Below are 14,086 nucleotides of genomic sequence, written 5' to 3'. Positions count from 1 at the left end.
AACACACACACAAAAAAAAAAAAAAAAAAAAAAAAAAAAAAAAAAACAACCAAATCTCTAGGACAGAAATGACCCCAAGCTCCAGATATGCATCATTTCTAAGGTCAGCTGGTCCCTGCAGGCGTGTGTCTATTACAGGGCAAGAACAGGGGAGTAACTGGAAGGCTCTGTTGTTTTATGTCACCGTGGCAAGAACACTGCCTCAGAACATTTCCTCATTACTGGAAGGAAGAATCCCATGCAGGCAGAGCATAAAGAGCAAGGTCATCTGTAAAATTGCCACATTTTTTTCTTTACGTCCTAAAGAAGTCACTGCACTGAAGCTCTACAAGGAAGGTTTTAAAAGCAAGGAGGACTCACATTGCTTGTGACATAGTCCCACAGAAACCCAATTTTTGGACTCCATTTAGTCAATTGCCTGTAGTGACATCTGTAAATCTTGTTTGATAGAAGCCATGAGGAAGACGTGACAATATTAAAAAAATGTTGCTGCTGGTGATGCCTTGAGAAGGCTGAGCTAGAACAGAGGCTGGATGGAGTTAAAGAATAAAGTAGGGATTTATTCAAAGCTTCTCCTCCATGGATGCACCTTGGGCAGCACCAGAGCCCAGCCAGGGCTGCACCCAAGATGAACCAAAATGGCCCCAAAATGCACGGCCGGGCACGGGCTCTGTCCCTGGGATCAGTTCTGCTCCATTTGCACCTTGCAGTTCATTGTCCCATTCCAGCTTTAGCCCAGGCAGTCCCACCCTGCTTGTTTTTCTCTCTCCAGCCCACGGTGTTTGTGCTCCTGGGCTGAGATTGGGATCATTTGTCCTTGGTGCCCAGCTGGAGCAGGAATTGTTTTGTCTCCCTGCTCTGTGCACAGAGCTCACCATCCCCTCACGTGAAGCTCAGAATTGCACACTAAAGCAGCACAGAATCTGAAAAATATAAAAGCTAAAACCTGAGGCATCACTGGCATTACTGGAAATACGAGCACAGCACACATCTGGGCATCCCAGAGTCTGTTGAACACCAGTACCATGCTCAAGGCAGCAGGTAAACCACATATCTCTCAAAAATCAAAGTGAACCTACACAAGAAGATCCCCAGCACTCCCATGGATTCCCCACACAGGCTAACATGGCCTTAAACACCTAAAAACTGCTGTGCCAACAAGTGCCTCATTCTGCCACGTGAGCAAAAAGTGATTACACAGACAAGCACACAGTGGCTCAGAAAGTGATGTGAGTTTACACAATTTATCCAGTGAAGCATGAAGAATAGAGGTAGAGACTCCAGGATCACCTGCTTTTAGCCTGTGAAGCTTTTGGGGAAAAGGTGTGTGTACCTAGAGGAAGAAACCTGGATTGCATCGGCTACATGCCAAAGTAGATATATATATAGATATATCTAGCTATATATAGATACAAAGTGTGTATATATATATATACAAAAAACTATACATACATATATACACACACAAAGTATATATACATATACACAAAGTATATATATGTGTATATGTATAAAAATTTATATATATATACATACATAAACAACAGCATCCAGAGGGTTGCACCACGTTCTGGCATTCACATTATTACATTATTCACACCCAAAGAACCGCTAAAAATTCACCAATGTACTTCGTGAAAAATGCCAGTGTTTGCCAGGGGCAGGTAGTTTAAATTACTGTGTCTATTTTCCTCCAAGAGGAAAGCCAAGGAAACTTGATTAATATTTTTCTAGCAGAAATAGAAGGGCAGAAACCTTCCTCCTTCATACACTCTGGAGGTCAAACTAGATGATGTAATGATCTCTTGTGGTTTTCAACAGGTTTTATAGATTATCTGACTTAAAAATAGACACAATGCTTAAATAATAACATTCTCCTGAAATTGAGTGCATGGTACAACAAGCCTCCAGTCATTGGCTAACGTCTGGAGGAACTAAGACTGTACAAGGATTTGTAATAAACCAAAGGGAAAATCCTATGCAGATACTCCAAAATTGAATACTGCTGACTCTCTCCACCTGAAAAGCAGGTGATATATGCTACCTTCTGCACTGCCTGCTTTAGCTAGGTGCAGATTTCCATAAAATCATGCAAATGCAGGATGTGTCTGTAGTGCAGAACCTTACCCAGGTTTGGGCAACACCAGAGCAGCAAGGACGCCAGCCATCCTCAGCCAGGAGACACAAAAACCACCATGTCCCATGCAATTGGAGCCTGTTTCTGGCTCAGTGGAATTGTTTCTTGTCACCTACAACCCAGCTCAGCAAACCTCTCACCAACCTGCATGAAGTGCCTGGAAATCCACTGGGTATCACTTCATCCCACGAGCCACTGGGTACACCAACAATGGGGATCAGATTACTTTGCTCACATGTTTTGACAACAGCAATTTCATTCTATTTATTATGATAATTCATAAAGCACCACCAAATGCAGTGCAGGATCTCTTATGAAAATAATTACAGCTCAGTAATGCAGGATCTCGTGGAAGCACACCATTAATTCCTTGACAGTTAGGGAACAAGCCAAAGACTTTGTGCAAATGAAGGATTAGCAAGGTCTCAACACACACATTTCCTTGCACTTAAAATGTGCAAGGAGCAGACCTTATTAAATCAGCATTTCATATGATGCTTTAAAATTATAGCCCCCGAGGCAGATTTTTTTTGTACTTCAAAAGACAGTTATCATACTCTGTGTTACAGTCTGGGGTAACAGAAAAACAAATTCCTATCTAATTGTTCTACCTCTGTACACAGGGAGCATAAAATAGTTGCTCTTTCCCACAGCTGTCAAAAATCCCCAGACTTTCACACACAATGAGGTGTCACCAGTCTCTCACAAAGAAAGAAAAGTTCTAATACAATGCTATGAATTGTCTTCCATTTGGCTACTGAAAATATTTTGAGCAATAACCTTTTCTGAACCTACCATTCAGCATTTTGGTTGTCTCCATATGTGCCTCAGGGCTATATTGCCTGCCTCTGTGTGTTTAAAGTGCTTCTATTTCTATGCAGAACAGCTTTGTGGTTGTACGTTTTATGGTAGTTTTTAAAGTGAGATTTGCCTAAAACTGGAGGAAAAAAAAAAAAAAGTAGGGCTTGGGACTTTTCCTCTCAGTGTTTAATAATGTTCAAAGTTGTCTGAAAATTTGCTTACCTATAATCATAAAGGACTGACTAAGCTCCCTGCTTTGCATCCTCTCTGTTTTCAAGGTCCTTGCAGGACAGCCACTATGAAATCAAGACATCCATGATCCACATTTGTGTGATCCCTTTAACACCTTAAACTACTCAGGTCTTCATAGGTAGAACTGATCCAGAAGCTGCTAGGGAACATCCCTTACAAGTAAAACCAGCATTTTACTAAATATTAGGATATTATTAGAGACAGATTACTTGCTATAGGTCATTTGACAGCCTAACTTAACAAATTAGAACCCCCTAAACCTCACCAGAAATAACTGCTAATGCTCAAACCAAGACCTCATAACAAACAATTAAGAATGCTGAGATAACTTGCAGAAGATGTTGCATTCTTCCAAACTTTTCCATCTTATCTCAAATGTTTACAGTAAAAAGAACAGAGATGTTTTCTTCAATCCACAGTTTTTATCAATCCTCTCCAACATTCAGGCAGCACAATATTCTTCTTTTAATGCGACCAAATAACCCCCTCTGAACCTCAGGAGATGTTTGCAAAATAATTGTTCCCCCTCACTGCTCCTTTGTTAGTACTTTACTTTTTCCACACTCTTGTTACTTCAGGCAGAAATAACTTAGAGATATTATCATCAATTTACCAAAACAGAATTCCCCTGAATTAATTTTCTCTTAAGTTAGACTTTTACAATTAAATTGTACATTGGAGCTAAATCTAATGATTTCCAATCTGGCTGAAACTGATTGGCTCACTAACTCTACAGTTTAATTCTTCTCCCTCTCTCATTTTGCTGACTGGAAGAGAAATGAATTTACCTTCAAGCCTGTTGGAATCAATCTTCCTTTCTCTTTCTCACAATTTATAAGCCAGAGGCTTAAAAAGTGTTCATATCCGCTTTTAACAAGCTGGTTATGTGAGATAAGCACAAGAACATTAATAAAAATAACTCAGCTTTAAGTCATGAACGTTTTAGAAAAGTAGACCTCAAAAAAGAATAAATTGCAAAGGCTAATTGTGATTTATACCATGTTACTTTTCCTATACTACCCATTATCAATCATCTCTAAAAGATCCCTTCTTTTATATGCCACAGTCATAAATGCAAATGCTGCCAGCTCATTGCTAACCAGGGACACACTGCACAGCACAGACAACCCCCAGTTAGTCCTGGGACCTCTAAACATACTGCAGAATAGGGTTTATTCTTTTCCAGTTCTGGACTTTTACTTCTTTATTAAAATTATTTCATTTAAGTCCTCCAAAGGTTTCAGAGCTGTCCCACACACTGTATTTCAATGCTCCACACCATCACCTTCTCCCCATCCTCAGTGTCTCCTGAGTTCACAAAAACTCTGTTTAGGCAACAGCAACAAAACCACTGGCACTGAAACTTTTATTACTTCAATTACAACAAAGCAGCTGGCGGTAATAATAACACTGCTTAGCATTTATATGCTGCTTTATATCTTCAAAAGCCTGTATAAATATTTGTTAATTAAGCCTCACAAAACTCCTGAGAGTCAGATATGTCTTTTGTTTATAAATAGGCAAACTGAGACAGAGACAAAACAGCTGTTTCCAAAAATCGAGATTTTTAGATTATTTTTAAAAAAGGGGAATGGAGATGTCTGGACAATAACTTTCAGAGTTATAAAAGGACAGCTTAAAATATTCAAAGAACCCACTGGGACATAAACTCTCATGCTCTAAGCATCCACCTCCTCCATAAAAAATAATCAGTGCTGTCCCTGGGAAGACACAGCTCCCTGCTGCCAGCTGTCCTAAGCCACTCGCATGCCAACATTCAGCTTTCATATAAAAAGTAAGAAAAACTGTAAATTCTAAGCAGAAAAAAACTTGTTCAACCTCATATCCAAGGCACTTCTGAGAATATCTTACAGTCATATTCAGTAAGACTCTTTACTGAAGAGACTTTTTGGATGTGTATTAGACACCTCACTCACACAGGGAAAACAAATGCCTACACACACTCCAACGCCTCCCTGCAAGGTCTGGAGTTGTAGAACTGCGTGATGAGAGCTTAAAATTACTGCCTTGACAAAGCACACACATTGTGGGGAAGGCATGACTTAACCCACAAAGACTTGACTATCCTTATAATTTCACACGCCACATTTCCCACCGAGAACATGGATCTGAAATGCTTTAGAGAAGACTTTGGAATAAAGGACACAAAAGGAGAGAAAGAGTTGGGGTTTGAGTATGAAAAAGCTTTACTGCAAGAAGTGTCATGAAGCTGAAGATGTGCAATTAAAGAGTGATGTAAAACAAAAAGGGAAAATAGGGGTTAAATAAAGAAACAAAAGAGAAAAAAAATAAAGAACAGGAGAGTTAAAGTTATATCAGGACTCAACAGTAGGATATGGAAGATGGTGGAGAAACATGGCTGAGGCAAGCAGAGAGGGAAGGAAACCCTCAGAGGAAGGGACACTGTGACTGCAGTGGAGAAGCTGTGCCTGTTTCTTGGCAGGGCCAGGACATTTGTCACCCACTTACCTAAGAGACACCAAGGTACAAAGTCCAGATTCCCCACAATGTCCTGCCCTCTCTGCGTGAGATAGCACCGAGAGGCTAATTACCAGTTAGCCCAGATTTATTGGCCTTAACCAAGTTTGCTGCTAAAACAGAAACAGATCCCATCCTCCAGCTCCCAGCCCTCTGCCCTGGACAAGGCTTTATCCCTGAGCACAGGAAGAGAAGGAAACAGAAAGTTGAAACATTACACTAAGGGCTGCGAGAGCACAGGAAGAATTGCAAAGCAATAAATAATGCTGGAAGTGGAGCAGAGAATAAATAATTCCACTTTGGGAAAAGCGAGTCTGAGATGAGACTGAAGAAAACACATGTATTTCATATGCAGCCTGTTCTGAATGTGAAACACAGATGTATATTTTTATCTCCAGCTGAAGGCAGTACAATGCACTCATTGCCTTCTCAAGACATGTTGTGCAAAGCTGAAAATTACTTTAGAGGTACAAGAATAAACAGTTTACTCTTCCACGCCATTTTTTAAATGGCACAGAAGATCATCAAGCTAAATTTTATTGCCACATGATAACACAAACTCCTCATGATGTAACTCAATTTCCTTGCATTATCCTTGCCAGATTGTTGAGTTCCCCATGTATCTGAGTGCATAAGACAATGTACAAGATGAATGTCTCACTCCTTCTACAAAGGTCTCACATTCACAGGCTCTGAGTAATAGAACAGCTCATTCAGAAATATTTTTATGAGGTACACGGGGATTCTCATAGGCATTGAATGCTTAAGAGAATCCCTGCATTAACCAGATACCTAACACCCAGAAACACCAAGTGTCTTTCTAATCTCTTATGGAGTAGGGAACAAAAAGCTTTCTTCAGGCTAATTACTTCAAATTATATTTTACATTGGAAACAAAGAGATCTTTGTCTCAGGAAATAGAGAAGACTACACCTCAGACACGCTGTGGAAACAAATAAGATCAGCGGCCTCGGAAGAAGGAAGAGTACATTAGAAGGAAGAGCAAAGTCCTCAGTTTTCATGAAAGGAGCATTCAGAGGGATGAATTGAGCGCTCTCAACCACCCCAGACTGAAAGAACTTGCTCATTAACCAAAGTTCACATTTCAGGTGGAAGACAATTCACCAGGACCTTTAACGGAACAAAACACAGCAAGATCAAAGTCTACCTAAAGGCAAAACCTTGACAAAACTGGGATAATCTTGTATCTTACCAGGTATCTGCAAGTATTGAGGAGCAGACAAACTTCTGTGAGCTCAGGTATTTCTCATGTCTTTTAGAACAAGTTTGATGCAGCTGTTTTGGGGAGGGGGTGTTAAAAACCATTCGCTAATGGGTGTGGGTTTATTTAATGGACAGCAAGCAGGTGCTGCCAACACCTCACTTTCAGCTCCTCTTGGCACTTGAGATAATTTCTGGACGGTGAGGAGAAGGGAGAGCTGATGGGAGAAGCAGCAATCCTAGTGCCTGATTTTCTACTTGGTCAAATCTTTAAAAAAGCTTTTACATGCAGGAGCAGGAATCAAAGCAATAAATACAAATCCACCAGGAATCACTTCTTTATTTTCCAGTTCTAAACATTGCTGAGCTACAGATAGTAAGAGAAACACCCGTAGTACATTTAGTCTGAGGCAGCTACAGCAAACTCCAGCCCCAAGAACCAGCTCTGGCAGTTTCACAATTAACCCAGCTGAATGCAGCTCCCCTGCACTCGTGGAAAGCTTGAAAGGAATCAGGTGTTCCCCATCTCCAGGGGTTATCTATAAAATCCAGAAAATCCATGGACTGTGACATTATGGATTATTAAAAGACAAATCCTCTCTTTCGTGTAAACCCAATGCATTCTTGAAAACAAACAAAAAAAACCCAAAACAAAATAAAATCAATAATGAAACAAAACAACAACCACGTTATCTGTATGAAACCTCTTTTAAGTTATGGACATCCATAACACTTATCTTCACTCAACAGATACCATTCTTAAAATAATTAATTTCTACTAATTATTCTGTTGAAACACTCTCAGTTTTCACAGTATTCCAGAATGGTTTAATAATTTCTGTGTTTATATTGGTGGTTTTGCTATTCTTTTTTCTTCTGTAGCTTTATAGAGAAGCTGACAATTTCCATGGTTGGTCCAAGTGACAACAGGAGTGAGAACAAAGGCAAGCAGAAATCCTTGTCACACCACCACAGTAATGAAGACGCCTGTCATGCATCAGAAATCCACACAACAGAAAAATCCCACAGAAATGGACAACTTCATGGAAAAAAAACGCTAACTCTGCACCTTTGAGGCCAGAGACATCTGCTAACTTAGTCTGATCGAGGTTGCTGGAGTCTATTCATCAAGAGACAAAGGTAATAAATGCAAAGAAAGTAATTTGTAATTTGCTATTTCCATGTCAGATCTTAACCCTGTGGAGATTCACAGCATGCCTAACTTTAATTACCGAGACAGTGGAAGGGAAGAAAGGACTGGAAGCGTTCAACTAGTAGCAATTCAAGGCCCTGGGTTGGCTAAAATTTTAAAATGTTACTAAAACTGACGTTACAATCAAAGCCATGTGTTAGTGACTGCAGGCTCACGGCCACAGCTCAAAATGAAACAGATCTTAAAAAGCTAATGCTAACAACATTTCCATTTGTGATTCATTTCTCATCCCCCAGCGTCAATGACACAAAATTAGGAGGGGAATAAAAAAAAGAAAGAAGAGAAGAGTCCTTCCTCACAAAACAGATGTGGAGTTGCTTCTTCCCACACTATCATGGTCCTTCCAAGCAGGCTGTGACTCTCCCAGAGTCAATAGCTGTAAAAGACACCTTGTCTTAAAAACCCCCTTCAGTGACTGCAGAACATTGTTTTATAAACAGCTTCGCAAATGTTTTCTACACACACCCAAACCAGCGTGACTGATCTAGGTGAAACTTTCAATGACTTTATGCCTAAATTCCTCTAGGGCACAGCAGGGAGAAATGGTCACTCAGGACTGCACTAGCAGCTGAAGTTCATGGCAAAACAAAAGTTCATCATCTAACTTGGAGTTCAGGGCAGAAAACTGAAAATCCTAGGTTAAATCAGAAGATAAAGCTGTACAAGACAGAATGTCAGTTTTTTGGATGAATAAACTGGCAGATGAATCAGAGTCCAACTCTGGAGTTAAGATAAAATGGCACCAGTTACAGCCCCTCTCCAAAAGCAAGAATTCTAATTTCTCCTGGTCTGCAGCATTTAGTAATGGAAAAACTGGAGAACTAGCATTGAATACAAGAAATTATCCTCTTATATACCGAATTTTCACACTGAAAAATATACTTTGAATATATATCAGGATCAGGCTGCACTGTAAGCAACAACTCCAAGGCGCCAAACATCATCTCTTTCTTGCCACCAGCCCCACAGCAGAGAGAGGAGACTGGATGGGTCACAAAGGGTTTCCTTTTTCTGTCTGGCACAGCCAAAAACTGTCTTTGAAAAAAACTTTGCATTGAGCAGTCATTCACTGTATGAGAAGAGATGCAGGAGTTGTAAGCAGGAATGTAAGAGCAACAAGTGGTAGACACTGAACCCAAAGTTAGCAAGTGCCTTGTTGGTGCAATCTGTGTCGTGTGGACTTCAAGTCTTCTCTCATCTCCCCACAGTAACTGAAGAGTTCTTATATATTTAATCTATTCTGACCCTTGGGGCTTCAATTATTTGACTTCAGATGTTAGATTTTAATAAGCTGTCACCCACAGGGGAAAAAATGCAGTAGTTAATGTGACTGATTCACCATTTACAGCTGGACTATGGACAGAAAAATAATCAACCCTATTTCAAGAATTTAGTTGTCATCAAGTGGAAAACTTCAGTACTTTTTCCATCTGTGCATTTCACAGCAGAAGTAACTTCAGATTAATCCTGCCCTCTCCATTACTGCTGTATATAACTAGCACCTAATCATTGCTGGGTGTTGCTGCTCCTGGGGTGTTACCTCCCTCCAAATAAATCTAATGGGACGCTTTTGTCTGCTTTCAAAATCACTGAATCACTCAGAAAGCAGCACTCAGAGCTGGGAGAAGGCATAACTCAACACCACAGCCTACATGAGTGCCTGACAGCACAAGCCAGCTGGACAACTCAAATCCAAAAACCAAAACTCAAATCCAAAGCCGTTTCCATTTCTTTTGGCTGCGCAGAAAAAGCAGGGAGCAGCCACAGGGTGCTCGTGTGGAGCCTTGAGCACAGTATCTCCTTACCTGAGAGCTAATAATGCCACACTCCCCGTGAACTGTGAATCAGGAGCAGATATGGGGCGTCTCCCTTACACCTTGGAAACTCTGCCGGCTCTTTGCAGCCTCCATCACCCTCTCCCTTGTCAGAACCCAGGAAACTCCTCTGAGACCTTAGCACAGAGCCCAAGACCCCTGTGCCTTTGATTCAGCCCTTAAAAAAACAATTACCAACCCTGTACGAAGAATTACAAGCCACGAAAGTTTGAGTAGAATGATAATGAATTTATCACAAAGTGAAAAATAAATTTTTTAGAGTTTTTAGAATGGGGGTTCAAGAGGCAAGATGGAAGAATCTAAGTGTGTCCAGCCTTTCTCCTTCTTGGCCTCCGTCTGCTGCTGCGATGTTGGCACTTTTAGATTACAGTAGAAGCTCACTGTCTAACATAGGTGATAGGTATTAGAAAGTAATTGTAAATATTGTACACAGAGTTTTTAGTATAAAAAGATAACACTGCCCTGGGGGCAGGGAGAATGCCTCTGAGAGAAAGAATTTTATAGATAAGAAGCAATAAACAACCTTGAGACCGAGAAATGAAAATTTCTGACTCCTTCTTTGACCATCAAGCTGAGAAAAGACTTTCTAACTTATCTCAGAGTACTCTGTGACCAGCTAGAGACCCCAAAACTCCCTGAGAGGGAATCACCAACTCACTGCAAGCCTGGCCCTGGAGAGGTTTCTCCTCCTCACAGGGCAGGGGCTGCAGCGTTTCCATGGGTATTCCAGGGAAGGGAGACCAGGCACACCATGCTGATTAAGTATTTCCAGTTGCTAACAACAAAAAATGGTCATTTTCATGTTCTCCCATGCAAGCAACTTTTGTAGCTGACATATAGACATTGCACAATCACAAACGAGAAGGAAGACAGTCAATAGGAAGGGAGGAGGACTCATTTTTGATGATGAAGGAGAGGAGTAATTAAAATATGATCTATGCTGGGAAGGCATGCGAGATCCATCACTGGGTTAATATTTCAGCAGACACAATGCAGAGGAGCAATACTTTTACCTTCACCTCAAGTAAACAAAGCAGACTCCACCAAAGGTCACACCACTCTGGAGGGTACAAGATTCACCAGCCAAGGCAAAGCACAATTTCTGAGTGGGAGGATTGCTTCTCAAACAACATCCTTAAGAAAAACCTGTTCCACCCTTTCTTCTACTGCCTGCTGCTAGCTAGCTTGAAATTATGCTTCAGTGGAAGCTGCAACAACATCTCGCTTTTCCTGGATACAATGCAGCCCTACTGAGATCACGGTGGGGGTCAGGAGCACCTTAAATTATTCCTCAAAATGCCCCTAACCTGTTTCCAAGGTGTGCCCAGGTCACTAGCACGCTGGCAACGAGTGCGTGTCATGGCCATGAGAGGGGCAGAAGGAGCAGAGACAACAGGGAAAGTTACGGGAGAGAACGAAAGGGCTGAACAGCGGGGGGACACGAGGGACAGCAGGAGAGAGCACCGAACGAACGAGGGCATTCAACAGGGTTATCCTACCCAAAGCTGCTCCGCGCCCGCTACCGAGACGGAAAAACCAGCTGAATGAACCACCGCGGGGAAAAATACCCCTGTAAGGACTGAAAGGGGGAAAAATACCCCAGTAAGGACTGAGAGGGGAAGAAAATACCCGAGTAAGCACTGAGAGGGGAGTCAGCAGGTAGAAGGTGAAGCAGGAGGAGGAGGAGGGCACGGCTGGTGCCTCCGGCGGGGATGCCCAGCCCGGTGTGCGGGCAGGTGTGGCGGCACCGCAGCGGCAGCAGGAGAGAACACACACACCTACACACATTTACACACACACACCCCGAGGGATTCGCGGGTGCACAGCCAGGCTGGGAAAAGCAGCAGCACCGACCACCCTCCCCGGGGGGACTTCTCAGCGCCCTGTCCGAGCGCAGGGCAGCGGGGACAGGCCGGGGCAGCGCCCCGCAATCCGCCCTGCCCCGCCGGCTTCTTTGGGGTCGCGGAACAACCCAAAGGGGGCTCGATGCCAGGGGGAAACCCCATCCCGCCCCGCCAACCCCTTCCTTACCGTGCCCCGAGTGCTCCTGCCGGGCCGGGGGCGGCGGCGGCCGCGGGGCTGCGGGCGGGAGCGGGAGCTCCGCGCTGCCAACAAAGTGCGGGAGCGGGGCGGGCAGCGGAGCCGAGCGGAGCCGAGCTCCCTCTGCCGGGCACCCGCCCCGCCCCGGCCCCAGCTCCAACCCCAGCCCCAGCTCCGAGGCCGGGGCGGGCCCGCGGAGCGCAGCGCGGAGCTCCCGCAGCCGAGGAGCGGCCGCACGGAGCCGCCTCCTGCTCCCGCTCCCTGCGCGCCTCACGCCATGCAAAGGTGCTCGCAGCAGCGCCCCGTGGGAGTTTAAAGTCATCGTAAAAAAAATTTTAAAAAATTAAATACAAGGCCACACACACAAAAACGTACCACAGCTCCAAAGCACCATCCCTTCCCCGAAAGAGTAGGTGTAGCCAAAGCACCTTTGGAACGAGCGGTCTACGAGAACAAAAAGTCTCCCCCCCGGTCTTCGCTCGAAACGCCGGATGAAATCGCCCAGCTGTTTATGTTGTTTCCATCTGGCACGGCGTTCCGCCCCGCTCTGACAATTTATACACACGTGGCTCTGGCTCCCAGAGCAGGGGAATGGTCCCTATCGGATCCCTCGCAGGTAGCCAAAGTCCTCTCGGCTACGCTGTTAGCACAGCCGGGATTGCTATAGTGAGCCACTTCCCCTCCTCAAACCCGGCTGTTCCGCGAGAATCTGTTTTCACTGATTTCTCTTTCAAATAAGTTTTTGCCTTATGTGACTCCAGAGAAAAGCTAGAAAGCACAAAAATCTTTTGACAGCATCATACATATGAAAAGAACCTCTATTCACGTAGTGTATAGGAGAGCTAATTGATTTTTGAGATTCTGTTCCTGATTTTTGAGGTTCTGTTCCTGATTTATGATAGGATTCAATCGCAATACAGAAAGAATTACACACCTGCTTAATTGCGTTCCCGAGGCTCCTTCCAGGCTTCACCGAGATCCCGTAGGAAGATTAGAATCATATCTGGACCAAACAGCTAATTCCACCGAGCCGCGGTTATCAAAATGGAGCAACAGGTCCTTTCTGCTACAAAGTTTCTGTGATTCCAGGCCCTCTCCAAGAAACCTGCAGGGGAAAAGTATAAACTAAGGAAAGAGCAGCTGCTTGCTGAAGTTTCCACTCAGTTCCAAGAAATCCGACTTGGCAGCTCCTCGCTTTTTATAACGCTGCGTGACTCATTTGCAGAAGCAGGTGAAGTCAGAGCCATCACTGCCAGAGTCCTGCCCCTGACGGCTCCTCCAGGGAAGACACGGATTTTCCCGATTTTGAAAAAAAAATAAAAATACGGAGAGGGTGATATTGCTCAGCTACTGCTCGCAGCAGTCTGGTTGCTGAATCTCTTCTCGAGAGATGGTGCTACTCCATCCTTGACCTGGTGCTTGCCAGCGAATCTTCCTGAATTAAGGTTTGAATTCTACAGAGGGAGTTATTTTGCCAGGTTGGGGCTGAAGGCAGGAGCAGCAGCAGGCGAGAATCTCTCTGTGGGCTCCTGAGAACCAGGCAGGAGAGAGAAACCCGAGCCTGCAGATCAGGCTGGGAGAGGTGGGGCCTCTCTCAATTCTCTCTCAATTGCTTAGGAGTTCACCTTAACCCTGCTTAAAAGGAAAAAAAAAAAAAAAAAAAAAAAAAAGAGAGAGAGTGAGAAAGAAAGAAAAGCAGTTCAGCCAACTTTCCCTTCCTGGCTCAGAGTCCCTTGTCGTGCTGCATCTTCTACCAGCTCTGCCTTTGCTATTTTTCTGGTCCAGAAAGTCCTCCACAAAAAGAGGAAAGCACAAAAAAAAAAAAAAAAAAAAAAAAGTGAAATAAATCCACTTCTGAGTACCCAAACAAGCATTGAAATGTGCAGATACCATATGGTTCCCTAGCTGGTTTCCAACAAACCTTCAAATCTTAAGGAATGTGATTATGGAGAGGCTACCTAGGCAATTCCTGTGAATGAAACTTACAGGAACACTGACATTTCCAAACTATGCCAGATGCCATACACACACTCCCTAGGTAAATAATAACAGTAATTGATACTTAAAAGTGCTTACCCCATGAGAGGT

The 14,086-nt window shown here is 43.4% G+C and overlaps 1 protein-coding gene across 5 annotated transcripts in view; it reads right to left on the bottom strand.

Annotated features, from left to right (window-relative positions):
• EPS8 (EGFR pathway substrate 8, signaling adaptor) overlaps window positions 1–13,595 on the bottom strand; it is a 126,965-nt gene extending 113,370 nt beyond the window's left edge. For 2 of the 5 annotated variants that reach the window (XM_064735257.1, XM_064735295.1), the window contains exon 1: window positions 11,990–12,139. The gene's annotated coding sequence lies outside the window, so the exon portion shown is untranslated. Of the gene's footprint in view, window positions 1–11,989; window positions 12,140–12,373; window positions 12,541–12,932 lie in introns of those variants that run through there. The other 3 variants (XM_064735267.1, XM_064735285.1, XM_064735276.1) reach the window with 3 other exon arrangements.
• Between the last annotated feature and the right edge of the window lie 491 nt (window positions 13,596–14,086).

Source organism: Zonotrichia leucophrys, chromosome 1A (genome assembly GCF_028769735.1).
Source record: "Zonotrichia leucophrys gambelii isolate GWCS_2022_RI chromosome 1A, RI_Zleu_2.0, whole genome shotgun sequence".
In the NCBI taxonomy this organism is placed as follows: domain Eukaryota; kingdom Metazoa; phylum Chordata; class Aves; order Passeriformes; family Passerellidae; genus Zonotrichia; species Zonotrichia leucophrys.
Note: the sequence above shows the minus strand (reverse complement) of the source record. Positions and strands in the feature narration are given on the sequence as shown.